The 16,579-nt window shown below is 30.1% G+C and overlaps 1 protein-coding gene and 1 long non-coding RNA gene across 3 annotated transcripts in view; one reads left to right on the top strand and one right to left on the bottom strand.

Annotated features, from left to right (window-relative positions):
• LOC118197290 (uncharacterized) overlaps positions 1 to 16,579 on the bottom strand; it is a 275,863-nt gene that overhangs the window by 63,610 nt on the left and 195,674 nt on the right. The window lies entirely within an intron of this gene.
• LOC118197292 (uncharacterized) overlaps positions 9,911 to 16,579 on the top strand; it is a 37,608-nt gene continuing 30,939 nt past the window's right edge. For both annotated transcript variants that reach the window (XR_004759565.2, XR_004759564.2), the window contains exon 1: positions 9,911 to 10,154. This is a non-coding gene — a long non-coding RNA (uncharacterized LOC118197292). The remainder of the gene's footprint in view (positions 10,155 to 16,579) is intronic.

The following is a 16,579-nucleotide window of genomic DNA, read 5'->3' on the forward strand; positions in this document are numbered from 1 at the left end:
ATGTATATATATTTATATAGAAAAGAACAAGAAAAATTTAATGTTTACGTCCTGATACTTAACATCTCTTCTCTGCTATTATCTTTCCTATTTCGGGAGAAATTTTGTTTGCAGTGATAACTTTCAACGCTGACCCAAGGTGAGCATCATTAATACGGTTTCTAATAGGAAACTTATTACCTTTCATGACTGAACATAACTGCTCGCACCGATAAGTGCTACCAAACATGGAAATAATTTCATATGCGAATTTTCGAGTATTTTCAAACCTGGCTGGTAAATATTTGTAAAATTCAGGCACGCCCACTTCAATGAATTTTGCTTTCAAATTTGAGTTGCATTGAATCTCGATCACCTCCATTTGCATATGGCTGGATACTGAGTCAATACTTATTGAGAAAATCGAAGAAAACAAAAAAAAAAAAATTGTCTTCGAGGGAACTAAAATCATTAAACCTCGTTTCAAATTCAGTTGTTAAATTTGCAATTTTTTCTGCGTATTTTTGATACAAACAAGTATCATCTAAACTTGATTTGTTCATGCTGCACGTCGGGAAGTGCGTCAAATCTTCATTTTTAAGTTGTTTTTCCCAAAGAACTAGTTGACATTTGAATGCTTTAATTATGTCAAACATGTTCGTAATGATATGATCTTTTCCTTGTAACGATAAATTTAAATCAGTTAAGTGTTTGGTTATATCAAACAAGAAAGATAAATCTTGTATCCATATTGGATCCTAAAACAAACTTACGTCTTGATTTTTCGTTTTTAAAAACTGACATATTTCTTCTTTCAAATCCCAGAATTGTTTGAGAATCTTGGAGCAAGATAACCAACGTACCTCGGTATAGTAGGACAAACCCGAATATTCACTATCTAACTCGCTTAAGAAAGCAGTGAATTGACGCTGATTTAAACCTCGAGATCTTATAAAATTTATAACTTTTTTTATATATGACAAAACATTCTCCATATTTATTACTTTCGTGCATAGAACTTCTTGATGTATAATACAATGCATATGATGAATGTTTGAACCGTGAATTTCACTAAGTTTTTTTCTTAGTAATGCTACGAAGCCTTTGTTTTCCCGGTCATTGATGGAGCGCCATCTGTAGCTACAGAATTTAATTTTGCCAAAGGTAGATTGTATTTCTGCAGAAGTCCAAAAACACAAGTAAATGTATCTTCTCCTGTGGTAGTACCAGGCATCGGTATTAGTTCTAGTAATTCCTCAAAAATGTTAAAATTCTTGTCACAAGAACGAAGAAACACTGCTAATTGAGCTTTGCCACTAATGTCCGTGCTCTCGTCACAGGCAATGGAGAAACTTTCGAAACTAGATGATTTTGCTTTGATCTGATCACTTAAATTCGCGGCTAAATCAGTAACCCTTTCCGCAACTGTATTTCGAGATAATGAAATTGATTGAAAAGCCTTCACATTTCCAGGACAAACAATTTCTCCAGCTTTCATTAGGCATTCCTTGATGAAATCACCGTCAGTAAAAGTCTTCGAATGTTTGTTTAGCTATCAACTCGGACAAGACGTAGCTTGCATGTACCGCCGCTTCACTTTCTTGCAATACTTTACTAAACATGGACTGTTGCTTTTTCACTCCTAACTTGAGCTCTTTCAACTTTTCTTCTCTCATTAATCCTTCGTAATTGTTATATTTCGATTTGTGTTGTTCGTAATGACGTTTAATATTATATAACTTTGGTACATTAATAGTATTATTACATATCAAGCAGATTATCTTATCTTTTATTTCATAGCAGAAATATTCTAATTCCCATTTTACTTGGAATATTCTTCTATGTTCGTCAGCGATTTTTCGTTTAATTTTACTACCACTTGGTTTTGATATAGACATACTGAATACAAAAAGCTGGAATAAACATGGTTAACGCTAAAAAGTTAACAGAAATTTATTCTGACCACAAGAGATAAATCAAAATGCTGAAGTATTTCTTCAAAAATATTCTAACAATATCAAAAAATGTCAAACGTTTAGCAAAAATCAATTCAAAACAGAGAAACTAATTCTATCTCGCAGCGAAATCGCTACAAATCAATCACAGCATTAAGTAAACAAACAGTTCGTTAGAACTACAGCTACTACTGAGATGAGTTGTTTGTTCTCAGCTTTTATAAGCTTTATAATTAATTTCTCGAATATACTGGAAACATCTATAAATATCTGGATTTTTGTGGATGGCAACAGCAATTACGAGATATTTATTTATTAGGTATTTAGTGAACGCGCTGTTCTATTTTTAACCTTCCAACGCAGCTGTCTTTTCAAAAATCGTCTGAAGCAAATCTAATTACAATTCTAAATAAAAAAACTTACTAAATAAATAACTATGAAATCCGTAACAATATGAATTAAGTAATAATTAATAATAAAGCAAAGTGCATGCACTTTGCTTTATTATTAATTATTATTAAAATTATTATTTATATTAATTATTTATTATTATTATTTATTATTAAAAGTTCTGAGTGCAGGTGTCCTCCAAAAGCCGAAGGTAGCTGAACGCAAGCTACTCACACGCATTTGTAATTTAAGTAGTGTGTGTGTCAGCATGCACCAATATATCGTACAAAACTATGATTGGAAAACTGAGACCATGAGTTCGGCCACATTCGGCTATCGGGGGATGCGTACAAGTTCTGAGTGCAGGTGTCCTCCAAAAGCCGAAGGTAGCTGAACGCAAGCTACTCACACGCATTTGTAATTTAAGTAGTGTGTGTGTCAGCTCGCTGTGAGTAATCTAACAACACTGAATAAATTATCGTTAATTACTTAGCAGTAAACATTTCATTTTTTTCTTCGTCGATATGTTAATTTATTATTATATATTATTATTTGCCGATATATTGGCCGGGCCGCAAAAATATTTGTTGTGGGCCGCGAGTTTGACATCCTTGGTCTACGGTAACCTTATTGTCGGTCACGCAAATACGTTACACATTGCATAAATATGAGCTATTGAGAGCTTGAAAACTTTTCATTAATCTTTAGGTGTAACATCGTTTATGTTAAGGTATGTATTTAATAGCAAGAGAATTAGTATCAAGGTACTAATGTCTGAATACCAATTAACTTTACCTAACAGATCCAAAACAGGATCGAAAATAGAATCTTAATACAATTTTAATTCATCATACGAAATATTTTAGTTCAGACATTCTAGGTCATCACCAGTGGTATTCTAGCTTCGATAGTAAGTGAACTAAAACTTTGATATGAGAAGAAAACGAGGGTAATATAATCTTGTTTTAGTGTGTTGAATTTTTTTTATCTAAGTGACCATGAACCCGTTGTTTTTTATGTTTAGAATTTAAGAGTTTCTGGTTTTATTCTATCTGCAGCATTCTGTAATGAAATGTAAATAGTTTTATGGAAAAAATCATTAGTTATAAATGAAACAATTTGATATTGGGCGTATTGCTTTATTATCTGAAAAGAAAAGGACACAGAAAAAACATGTGAAAATTTATTTCTTGTAGAATAAATTTATGTTATTGTTTTAAATATGAGCTAAGTTTTACCTAGAGTACTCCTTTAAAAAATTTGAAACGGTGCTTTTCCAAAGATTTAGGGTTTGACGAAAGTGACCTTTAACCAGTAAGATTAACACCTTTTTTAAGGTGCATGACGACTACTTTGCTTTCATTTAGAGATAGGAGAAATGTAAAAATTGCACAGCATAGCGAAATTCGTTTTAAGCATTTTTGCCGTATAGAAAAATATAAATAGGAGTTCTTAAAACCATAATATCGCTAACTACGCCCTGAAGTATAAAACATTTAGAGAGTGTAACAGATATCACATTTATTGACCAGCAAATTTATGCTGCTCTTCGCTACGCCTGGAAGTGAAACCTAAGCTTATTAACTTATTTGCTATAGAAATGCTGGCGTTGCAGAAAGGACCTTTGAAAAAAAAAATATGCTAGTGTCAAAGAAATTGACCCTAAAACAAAATAAATTGCTTGTGAAATCATTGTTTATAAAATCATTTTGTAGTTCTTGCTAGGAGACAAAAATAAGTAAATCCTTAGTTTTGGAACATTCTGTAACAGTTTTTATCAAACTTTCATGCTTCATTTCCTCCTTGAGCCTCCTCCATCCGATAATAAATTCAAATATGTTTAACAGTTTTCTTACTTGCTTCCTACTTGCATGTAAGGTATATATTAAGTCATTAGCATTCATGTTACGAATTGTTCCTATAATCTATATTTCCGTGAAATAATCGTAGGAGAAACTCATAACGAGCAGAGTATCATCAAAATATGCAAGAACCACCCCCTCACTTATGTAACATATTCTTTCACGTCCCCCGCGGAATTTTCTGATACACATACTAAATTTTAAATAATATATAAAATTGAAACTAAAAAACTTTTAAAAATACATATATTAAGTTTATTATATTATATAAATTTAAATAGGGAACAACATTTTTATTGGTTTCGGTAAGAGGCTCACGTTAAACGTTTAAATACCTTTTTAGTTATGTGATTTCAACCATGTCGATATCAGTCTTCGATGTGAAATCTGACTACAATTTAAATCTACCGATGTAAAGTTAAAAGAAAAATCCACCACTAGACTTTAGAATCCTCCCCCCCTCCCACACACACAGTGAGAGACCATAAGGTCCTCATACATTATCTAAAGCCTAAATCATAACCTCGATACTTCTTCTACTTGCGTTTACGGCTTTCCAATAGGTCTTATGTGATAATATGAAATAAAAATCTAAAACTTCACTTTTGTAAATTTTTTATATAACTTGAGAGGAATGTTGGATCTGATTTAAAATTTAAAATTAAATCGAAATTAAATATTTCAAATTAAGATATTCGATGCTCATAATCAGCAATAATAGGTCGAATCTGCTCATTTTTTCAAAACATATTAGTTAATTGGTTACAAGAATTAGACAGTATCAATTAGGGCTCAACATCACCGGAAGAATTGATTTCGTGCTCTGGAACTTTATAATTTATGAATGTACTTTAGAAGATATATATACAGCTGTTTGAATATATGCATAAATATATAAAACTGTTTAACCACTAAACTGTTCATTATAAAAATTATTATGACACTTTTTGAAACTCAATGCTAAATTACAAATTTAATTAAAATTTGTCCAGAGCAGGACTGTTCGGTTATAGCATACATTTGATATAAGACTTAAGCGGGTGATCCATTATTTCACAATGACTTCTGTTTAATCCTATGGTGAGTAATAAAGAATCCATAGATAGCACTTGTGTTACATAAAATTTCGAGGTTAAGTTTAGATTAACCTAGGAAGCGTTAAAACGAATTTCTATAAAAGGTCAAGTTTTAATCCTTCGTAGGTTAAAAATAGTTCAAAATTAGATCACAACTAATCTCCTGGTGCAAACGTGATTATTCGATCTTGAAAAGAAAAGTTTTAAAATGATTTCTAGTTGCCAATGATTACTTAAGATTATATTTAAATGTTATATAAAATTTTAATTTTACGTTTTTATAATGTCTTGGAATGCTTATAATTACCTGCAGATAGAAGTTTACATAAATAGTACATAAATAAATGTAAATGGTGGCAAAAGTCAAATATAATGATCTAATAGTATTTTGAAATATCTTGCATACTTATGTATGTTTAAAAATACAATTAGATGCAAAGGTAGCCTGCCTTTATTGTTACTAAATAACTGTTATCCCACTTTTTTATATTAAAAATGACAAACTTTCTTCATAGCCTTGCTAATTTGTTCAGGGCACAGATACTGAGAAAATGACCATAATTTTTTGCATAAATGAAACTTACAGTTAATTATTCACAAAGGATAAAAAATTAAATTAATTCACAAAAACTAAAATTTAAAAATGAGGCCAATCCATAATTGTTACGCAATTTCCCAGAGTATCGCGACTTTTAGCTCAGTAACACACTCAGTCTTATATGTAACATATTATAAGACCTATTGGAAAGCCGTAAACGCAAGTAGAAGAAGTATCGAGGTTATGATTTAGGCTTTAGACAGTGTATGAGGACCTTATGGTCTCTCACTGTGTGTGGGGGAGGGGGGGGGAGGATTCTAAAGTTTAGTGGTAGATTTTTCTTTTAACTTTACATCGGTAGATTTAAATTAATAATATTATTCTTAATTACTTAATTTAATAATTTAAATTAAGTAAATAGTATTCTTTAAATTTTGAGGAATAAAAATGGTAGTAGAAAGTCTATAAAAAAGGCATAAATAAACGTAAAAATGTAAAACAAAAAGAAATTGAAGTTCAGGCAAAATATTTTTGAAAATCGTGATCTTTTAGTGCACATATCAATTCAAAATAGCGAAAAATATCTACGGCAGCGCTTTGGAGCAGGGGTTTCTTAAAATTCTAGCATCGTGGGAGAAAATGTAAAGAAATAGTGAATAAAAGTTAAATCCGGGAGGCTATATATTGTTACATATAACCTAATCAACTAATCATATGAAGCAGCTAAATAGAAATAATTAGGCAATCATTAAACGTATGCAATGTCTACGTAGGGGTATACTTGACAATATTTTTAAGTCCATCCAGACTGTGAAAACGTTATGCATTTACAAAAATCAATGCCTTATACGGTATTCGGACATGCCCGAACAATATGCAGTACACAAATGAACAATACACAAAGGTATTCTTAAAAAGACATGCCAAGATTTAAAGGGTGTTGGAACCCAAAAATCTTCAAAAAATGGGGATTTCGGATTTTTACATTTTCAAATTCTCTACACTTTTATCTTTCTAAAAATACCATTCTTTAATCTTTATGAAAATTACAACTGTAAAAAATCTAGTTTTAATTTGTCATCGAGTTACCCCAAAAAATAAATTAACCAACTTCCAGTTGCAAAATCTTAAGAATTCAAATGGTATAAAGGAAATTTAAGAACTTCATTTTCTAAAAAAAAATCATGCAAACCTTTCAATATCTTAAAAATAGTGAAATAAGCAATAAATAACATGATAAACACACACACACAAACAAAAAGTTCTTAAAAGGAAAGTATAACTAATAATATTTTATCTCAGATCTTCAAGAGAAAACAGTCAGCAGTCCAATATACAAAGCATAGAGAGAAAGTCTGTATGTTTGTTCCCTAATAACTCAGTCACTGCTATAGCTATCATCATCAAACTTTCCACAATTCTTTTCCAGGTCTTAGAGGTCGATGGCCATTTTTTTTCCAACGAAAAGTAGCTAAAATCAGAGATATTAATTCAAAACTCTTCAGAGTGGCAACAGTACAATGGCAACAGTGATATATCAGTCACAATGGGTGCGTGCCATTGTTGCGGGTATGCCCATTATGTCTGATGCGATTTCATCAAAATCATAAAATTAAAAAAAAAACTCATTCGAATTTTGGAAAAATTCGCTTCGAGGTGCACTGGCTCTGGTCTAGATTCCTCTGGTCACCCTTATGTACCAAATTTCGTAGCCCTTGGTCTATTAGCTTACGTGCAGCCGAACGAAAGACACACGCACAGACTCTTCCTTTTATTGTCTGTAGACACAATTAAAAACTTATTTTATCTCCTTGACTTTAAACTTTTGAATACTTATTTTTCCACCAAAGCATAAATAAATAAATAAAATAAAAAATAAAAATCTCGTTTAAAAGTTTTAATTTGTTTGAAGTCCTTTAAATATTTAATTAGTTCAAACTGAACGGCCGGCTGTTTTACGAGCGCAAAATCATCATGTACAAATCGCTACGGTGAAATTATTATTGCAGCACTGACTGTTCTTAACCTACTTTAATTGTCACGTGATTTCACAAGAAGGACGGAGAATAATCCTTTTCCCACAGTATACTAGAATCGCATCTTTTTGTTGGGAAAAGATCATGACACATCAAAGTGAAACACGTAAATGCTGTGAGAAACGTTACAATTTGGCGCAGGTAAAGTTATGCTCGTAACCATCAATCCTACATTTCTTGTAAAAATGGGTTCAGATGGCTTTGTAAACAAATACAAAAAAATAAAACAATAAAATTTTTAGCCCAACGGAGCGTTAGCTCAGAATGACTATTCGTAACGAAACGGGATTTTGCGTTGAATCACAGTGAAAGGATGAATCCTTTTTCAAATTGTTGCCACCAAATATTATCGCCCTGTATTATTTTAAAAGAAATTAAATAAAAGGGAATGTGCATGAATGTAGGAAAGTTTCCCGCATTGGGAAAAACGGACGGTACCGAGAGCCATCAAATACTGAATAACGTAATCCTCCACACGAATATGGGCACCTGAAAGCCCGAATTTTTAATTTCAAATTTGCTTTATTATCTGTTTCATATTTGTAAAACTTTAACGAATTTTTGATTAACAAACTCAACGATTACAAAGCGAGCATTGGCACTACTATACGGAATAAACACTTTCACCTCCAGCGCTCCAAACTCTCTATCGGATATTCTAAAGATATGTTTTTAAATATTTCGTGATATTGCTGTTGAATTGAATTTTATGTAGTTTCAGAGCGACGAACATGTTATTTTTTAAATAAATATAACATAGTGGTGTATTTAATTATGGCAAAGCTCACTAGGGCTATCTGCCTAAGGGGAAGGATGCCTTCGTGGAGGACTTTCTAAGGGAAACTGGCTCGTATACACGTTACACATGGGGAAAACCACGAAAACACCCATGCAGCCAGCCCGTTCGCGGGATTCGAACCTCGGACCGAACTACCAGTGTTCAGCGACTTTACCGCTCGGCCGCTGGTGGGCCAAATATAACATAGAAAACATTAAAAATACGCTTCTTTGAGCGTAATATAAAATCTGAAAGCTTTGAGTTTTTTTCTATTTCATTTTATTTTTATTTATTTATTTTTAAGCTATGAATTTTTAACTTTCATTACTGTACCTCAGAACTACATTTGATGAAGATTCAATGTGGCCGCGAAATAAAATTCTTCCTTTCTGTGATAATAGTTGGTGAGTAATCGTAAAATTGACACAAATCGGTTATAAGCATGCAATGAAAATTTTGTGTGGTGATGCAGAACTTGATGATGGAGCTGTTGCACATAGATATAGCTGTAGTTACAGTCAGATAATGTAGGTCTTTAATCTTAGTAAACTAATACAGCTAAATCGTCGCAAGAGGCGCACCTGTTATTTAATAATTACATACATAGTTTCCATATACATATTTATTTACAGTAATATAATTGGAGCAATAAAGAGAAGCGACTCAATTTAGATCACAATTAAGCATTAAGAAAATGTGTAAATTACGATGTGAATACAAAATTAAGAATAGCAAAGTTATGGTTATACTTTATTTTTATTGATTAATTAAGGCTTTAATTTGAAATTTTGACCTTTATTATTGGGTAGTAGAATTTAGTTCTAGCCATTATATAAAAACATACATCTTAAGAGTTTATATGGAGAGTATCATGCGATAGAGATTAACTTTGAAATGATGCAGTTTGGAAAGATTTATTATAAGCATATTTTTGTTTTTAAACTAGAAACGGAAAGCAAGCAGGTTAAAAAGAATACCTAAAATATTAAAAACTTAAACTAAAATTTTATATTAGATACTTTTTAATTTATATGTGGCAGTCAAAAACTAATACAAAACCGGTTTTGTTACCGGAAAACGCCTTCCTTTCTATTTCAAATACTAGAGTTTCCATTTCGAAAAGAAATGATGCCGTTGCAAAATAGTAACCGTTTGTAAGGCGCATAATATAATCTTTCTTTTATCTTTCATATCATTACGATATATTTTTGATCAGTGCAACAGCGTGATCTATTTAAAATCAGTATTTACTTGATGATAATTCGATACTTTTCGATGGCCAAAAATTTTATCAAGGTTTATGCTATCACTATAATTTAACAAATACTCAAGTTGCAACGCGGTATTAATCTTTTTACTTTAACCTCATGACTTATGTATTACACAATATTCAATGTAAAGGTTGACTACTGAAAGCGCAGTTTCATTTAAAAAAATTCGGATACAAAAATTTTCAGTTTAAGATAAAAATTACGAAAAGCAATATGTTATTCCAAAATAGAAAGCTATTTTATAATATGAAGAAATGTTCATGTGTTGGGTGAGTGAGTTATGTGTTAAAACACAGAAAAATAGTTTTTTTTTTCTGTGTTTTAATCTTTTTCTATCTTTTAACTGTATTTTTGTTTGTATGCGTGTATTTTTGTTTGTATACGTGTGCTGCGTTAACCATGAGGCCGATTTTTATCGGCCAGGAGGGTTGCAGCATAATCGTAAACTAAACTAAACTAAACTAAACACAAAGAAATAGTTCACATTTATCTATAAGAAAATCAAAATTTTTCGGCCATTATCCTATTTGTATCACCTTAAAATTAAAAGCAATAAATGAACTAGCTTTCCTTCTAGTAAATCAAAAAATCAGCAGAGGAAGAATTTTTCTCTAATTCCATTTAGCCAATATAAAGGAGAAACTTCCGGTATTCGATGTCCTTTCTGGCAGAAAGGAAGATAATGATACACTAGTATATAGTGATTTATTTTCAGTTCCTTCCCACACCCTAGTACAAAGAGAGGACATATTAAAAAAGATAAAATTTTATTTTCTTGTTTGCCATAGAGGAAGAGGAAGAAAATGAAGATGAGTATGTTGGAGCTGGTGAGATTTGTTTCACAGATTTGCATAGCTTATTTTTATTTAAGCATAATTTGCGAAATAATGAACGTAATGAAACTCTGTAAGAAAATAAATAGGCACATCCGTTATTCAGTAATTACAGACTTATTCTTCACATATCGCTGTATTATGAATGGCAAAGCAGCCTACAAACTAAACAAAAGCAAACGTAAAAGGAGAAAGATTTTGTTTCCAGTTTTAGACTAATAATGACGAAGATACTTTACATTTTAAACAAAGACACATAGACTCACTTTATTACTATTGTTTTACAATACTTTTGGTTTGATTCGGACAACAAAATTTCAGCTTCATTTTTGCCGACGTGATTCGATAGCATTTAATACAACTCATGTGACAGCGTTTAGTTTCCGGATGACGAATTTAAAAAAAGACTTTTATAAACATTTTACCATTTTTACTATAGAAAGAAATGACCAAATTAAAAAAAAGGCTTAAAGAGCTACTGCAAGTAAAGGTGAAAATTTTATCATAAATATTATATATTCTTTGTTCAGTCTGTGATATAATACAGGCTTGTTTTATTGAAAATCTTTTATTGATCCTCATCTTGTTCTCATCTTTGAAGCAGAAATTTCATATACTTTAATTTACATACAACATGGCAAAGAAAGTAAAGCTGTGACACTCAACCAATTATAATTGATCGGAACTGTTGTAAAAGGTACTTTACTCATTTAAATGTACAAACGTCTGCCCATTTTGAACTAATTTAGGGAATATAAAAGTTTTATTCGAACGAATTTAAATTTGGATAAGTAGTATATCCAACTTGAATACATTTATTAATCTTACATTAAATTACTACATTCTTATTTTGACCGTTTACTGTGAAACAAAATATTTTCTGAAATCATGGAAGAAATATACACCAATATCAAATACGAAATTACACAAAAACTTAAAATAGTTTTGCTTTGATTTTATAATAGAGAATCAATTTTAGGGAGTACACCATGTTCTGCATAAAAGCTTCTGGGGAGCAGAACAATTTTTCTTGTTGAAGAAACCCCCTCTTTGGCCGTGTCTATCGAGACTGATAGGTTTAGAAAATCAACACTAATGCAAGTTAGACGCTTGCATAATTTTACAATGTTTTCGACATATTTTAACCCTCTGAGTGGCCGGGGCTTTCGCTAAGAAAGCACATATTTCCCAAAACTAATATGAGAATAAATTATTTTTTTTATTTTAATGTAAAAACTACCCTGGTATTTCATACCTGGATTTGTTTTCTTCTGATATATTGCTTTAATGTCTTTGACATATTTGTATATGCACGTATATATACGCTCTTACAGATATCACAAAAAATATTCTAGGCCATATATATATATATATATATATATATATGTATATACGGGCTTGCCGCTTAAAGGGTTTTAATAGCTTTAAATATTAATACCCAAGTTTTTCTTAACAATAAAACTGGATCAAATAATTTTACCTAAAAAAATTAATAAAGCAACGGAGGCTATAGTATATATTTTATAAGCTATAATTTTTTTAGTGGTATTATCTGTTGTAAGCTCTATAATCTGCTCTGTTTAACAGGACATGAGTTCTTAAACATAGATAAATTCAATCTAAGCATGCGTTACATTTAAAAGGCTTCATAGTTTAATGTTTAGAAGACGATCTGATACAACTACCTTTTTACCAGCAATAGAATTCCTTAATAATATTTATTAACACTGCACTATTCCCTGAAGAAGAGATTCACCACTAAAAATCTTCCAAAATGCATTTAGCCTACTTTTCAAAATCAGTGACGATTTAAAAAGAAATAAACAGTTACTACTTCAACGATTATTATTTTTCAAAAGAAAAATTTTATTTAAATGTATAATGTAATCATTGCTCATGATAGTGCCATAAAACGTCATGGTTTTCTGAACTAGAATTTTTAATTATTAAATAAGCAAACATAAATTCTATGGCTTTTATGAAGGAATCAAAAAATTTAATAAAGAAATTTTATGAAGGAATCAAAAAATGATTTTATAAAGGAATATTGGTCAAACTTACTTATACAAGAAATAAATTTACGATTACAATTGCAACTATAATCTAGATTTAGGAATCCCAAACACAATACTTATTATTCTAACCACGTGATATTTACAATTATAAAAGCATCAAGGTTGTCAAAATGTTAAATATAAAATTTACCCAAAATTTATTACAAAAGCTAGGTATGTAATAACTTTTAAAACTTATTAAAGTCTGAACACATCTTATTTTACTCCCTTAGCATACCAATTCTTTTAGTTACGAGACATGATTTGTTAAGATATTCTTATTTGTTATAAAAGACAAAACACTGAATCGTTTAACCTAGAAAGCGGATACATTACGAGATAAAACGTTTATTTATGAATCTATATTTTAAATAACGTGATACGGATAAGGATTAGATGCGCAAATTGTTAATTCAATTCAATATAACCAGGAAATTTAAAACGTTATTGCTTTACAAGCATTGTAAGATAGAAACTTTAATAGTTATAAACATTTATATGAGGATTTAAGGTTAAATGTGTTTTCCACTTATTTACCACTGCAATACGCAAATCATATGCAGAGCTTTGTTGTCTTGGAAATGAAAAGGTTTGTGTTCTTTCTAGATTAAATGTAAAAGTCATTAAACTATTCAAAATTGCATAGTTTTTAAAACAATTTATTTTTTCAGGTTCAGTTACATCGAATTTAATATCTCTTAGGTTGAGGTGAAATCTGTGTGAACAGTAATGCCCTAGTAATGATTTACCCACAAACGTAGTCTAATACATTTGCATGTAAATGTATCTATTAAAATTTATGTTAGTATAATGCTAAGAACATATATGCGTCTCAAGCGTTTTGGCATTTTTGCTTTTAATTTTCGTCATTCGTTGAATTTATCCATTGATATGAGTCTGAAGTAAGAGGTGTGAGTAGAGTGTAAATTCCAAACCTGGAAGCAATGGGTAGGATTTGGAACACTTACATTTTTGTTCTTCATAAGTTTTTTATCAACAACTATAGCTATTTGAAAAAAAACTTTCTTGCTATTGCTTCCAAAATGGGGGGGGGGGCACTGGGTTTATAAAACTAAATAAAATGTTGCATTCAATCATGGAGGTAGGAAGTAAGATGGAGTGGTCCTAACCGGTTTTTCCCATATCCTACTCTGAAACACTGGCGATTCCTACGTGGTGACCAAAACATTGGTCATTAATTTACCATTAAGTTCAATAGGTTTTGACACGATCGGATGTAAATATTTTGTAATTACGTCGCAAATATACATATAAATGTATATATTTTCTTTTTCTACAGTACTTCAGAGTCCTAAGTATATGAAAAGAATACATTTTTAAACAACATTTCATTCTGAACGGAATTAAAGGCTATACTTTTAACAGAACAGTTTGCTCAGAATGTTTTAATTTGAATGAAATATTTTCACAAGTTTTCGTTAATTACATTATAAAAACAATTTTAAGGTAATTCGATTTTATTCGGTTAAGGATTACAAAAATTAAGATCAAATTTTATTGTATTATTAATATTAAAATTATGCATTATTTCTTTTCTATTTTTGGAGCTTCTTCCTAAAGTACTTTCTCAAATATGACATATTTTAGCTTCTGAGGCATCTTTTAAATGGAAAACTATAAGTCAATTTATAATTAATGATCTATTCGGTCCATTTCAAATTAGAGCACCTTTTATTTTAAAAGCGAAATATTTTAAATAGTACTTAACTTTCTCTGAATATTTCTGAAAGGGAATAAAAAAAGGATTTTTTTAACATTATTTAAAACTTGTAACTGAGTTATAAAATATAAGGGGAATAATTCTTTTAATTATACTTATCAGATTTTTTTACCCATAATTTCAACAATACGTATTCCAAAACTGGTCTTTAATACTTTCTTAAGTACGCATCTCATAGAATTTGCTTTACAATACCTTTCAACATATTGCTTTAAAGTACGAACAATTCTTGCTTAAGTAGTTTTATAACGTATTTGTCAACAGGATTTCAGTTTACGTTTACAATTCAATGCTAAGTTTATAATATATTTATATAATATTTATAATCATTATAAATTTAGATATATTTAATAATTAGATTTCTTCACAGTAACTTTCACTTGTTTATGAATGAATAAATTCTTCCTTTCAAATAGATTTATAAATAATTAAAAAAATATTTACGTATTTTGTTAAAGGCAGATACATGCCTTTTGTAAGTACATGCATAAATACCTATACATATTTCATATTTTTAATTTCAGGTATGTGCAAATCTTTAATTTTTGGTCATTCACTATATTTTTCGAGTAAAGTAATTTACACTAATTTAACATATACCCGAAAGTTTTACATAAGAAATATGCATAAATATAATTTGAATGAAAATTATATGCATTATTTTTAATACCCACTCAAAGGTAAGTTTTTCTTCAAAATTCCTTCACGATGGCATCTATCCCTTTAGGCACATAGCCCTTGCATGCCTTATTCTATTTAATAAAAACTTAACTTGACCTATGTGCCTAATTACAAATATTTTAACATGCATAACTTTATATTTACATTTAGCCATCAAGTTTCAAACTTTTGACTTAAAACACGTTATAAGATACATTCATCATCAAATTCAAATCTTCTAGTAAATATATTTTGGCAGAACACTCAATACCTCTTTTATCGATTTTACGCAGTTAAATAATTCTCTGATAATATAATAAATAATAATAACTAAGTAAAACGTGTAGCCCAAAGTGATTATTTTTCAGATATATAAAAATAAAATGATGAGTTTAAAATGAGCAACAGTAAAGCCTCTCCTCTAAAAAAATTTTAAAAGTTCATGATACAATAATATGTGGATGTGAAAACATTTATTTTATTTAAAACATTTTGGCGTTTGGAACATAAAATAAAAGCAGCGAATACTCTCAAGGGTATCGAAAGATGTACACAATTTTAAAGGTACCGTAAAGTATTTTTCATTCTTTAAGCATGACATTTTTAATAAAATCTATATTTTTGTAGCTCAACAGCTTAGAATTTTATAAAACAAATTCATAATCAAAATCGCTGTTGTTAGTTATCGAAAAATAACCAAGATATGATTTTCTTATTCGACATGCTTTAACATGAGTGAAATGAAACTCTATGCAATCTGGACGTGTGGCGCGTCACAAGAAGATCATGCAACATAGGATGGGATAAGAGTAACAATGTAGGCATAAGGGTATCACTTAATTCCGACTACTTATACTTCAGATATACTAAACAGGCGAAACTCTTCCGAAGTATTCTTTTATCGTAGAATATACATGCAATTTGTAGTTTCTTTTCTTTTACTCCCTCGTTTAAAGGTATAGCAAGACATTATAATACATTTAATATTCAAGAGGTAACAACCATCAAATCCAGTCTAATTATAAAGAATGTTACCATTCATTCCACTGTCAAATATCTTCAGCTGAAACGAGCAGTCAAGTCATTTTTTTTTAAATGATGCGTCAAAACAGGAACTGATGCAAAAGCAACCGACTGTTTTAAATAAAAAATATCTTTTTCGATAAGCATTAAAATTTATCAGTTATATATTATTTTTAATTAGAAAACGTTATTTCTGAAATTAATTTTCCCACAAGTTTTGACCATTAAAAAACTGAAATTGGCTTAAAAAGCAACGTGATTTATCTTTCTTAATTTACTGTTCCAAAGTTATTTTTTTCCATTCTTATAAAAAAATTAAAACTAGGTAAATCCATAATACGTAAAGCAATAAATTACGAAAAAGATTTAAAGCAATACAGCTA

The sequence above is a fragment of the Stegodyphus dumicola genome, chromosome 2 (assembly GCF_044657685.1).
Source record: "Stegodyphus dumicola isolate Sdum_Otavi_A_Nest chromosome 2, ASM4465768v1".
NCBI classification, from domain to species: domain Eukaryota; kingdom Metazoa; phylum Arthropoda; class Arachnida; order Araneae; family Eresidae; genus Stegodyphus; species Stegodyphus dumicola.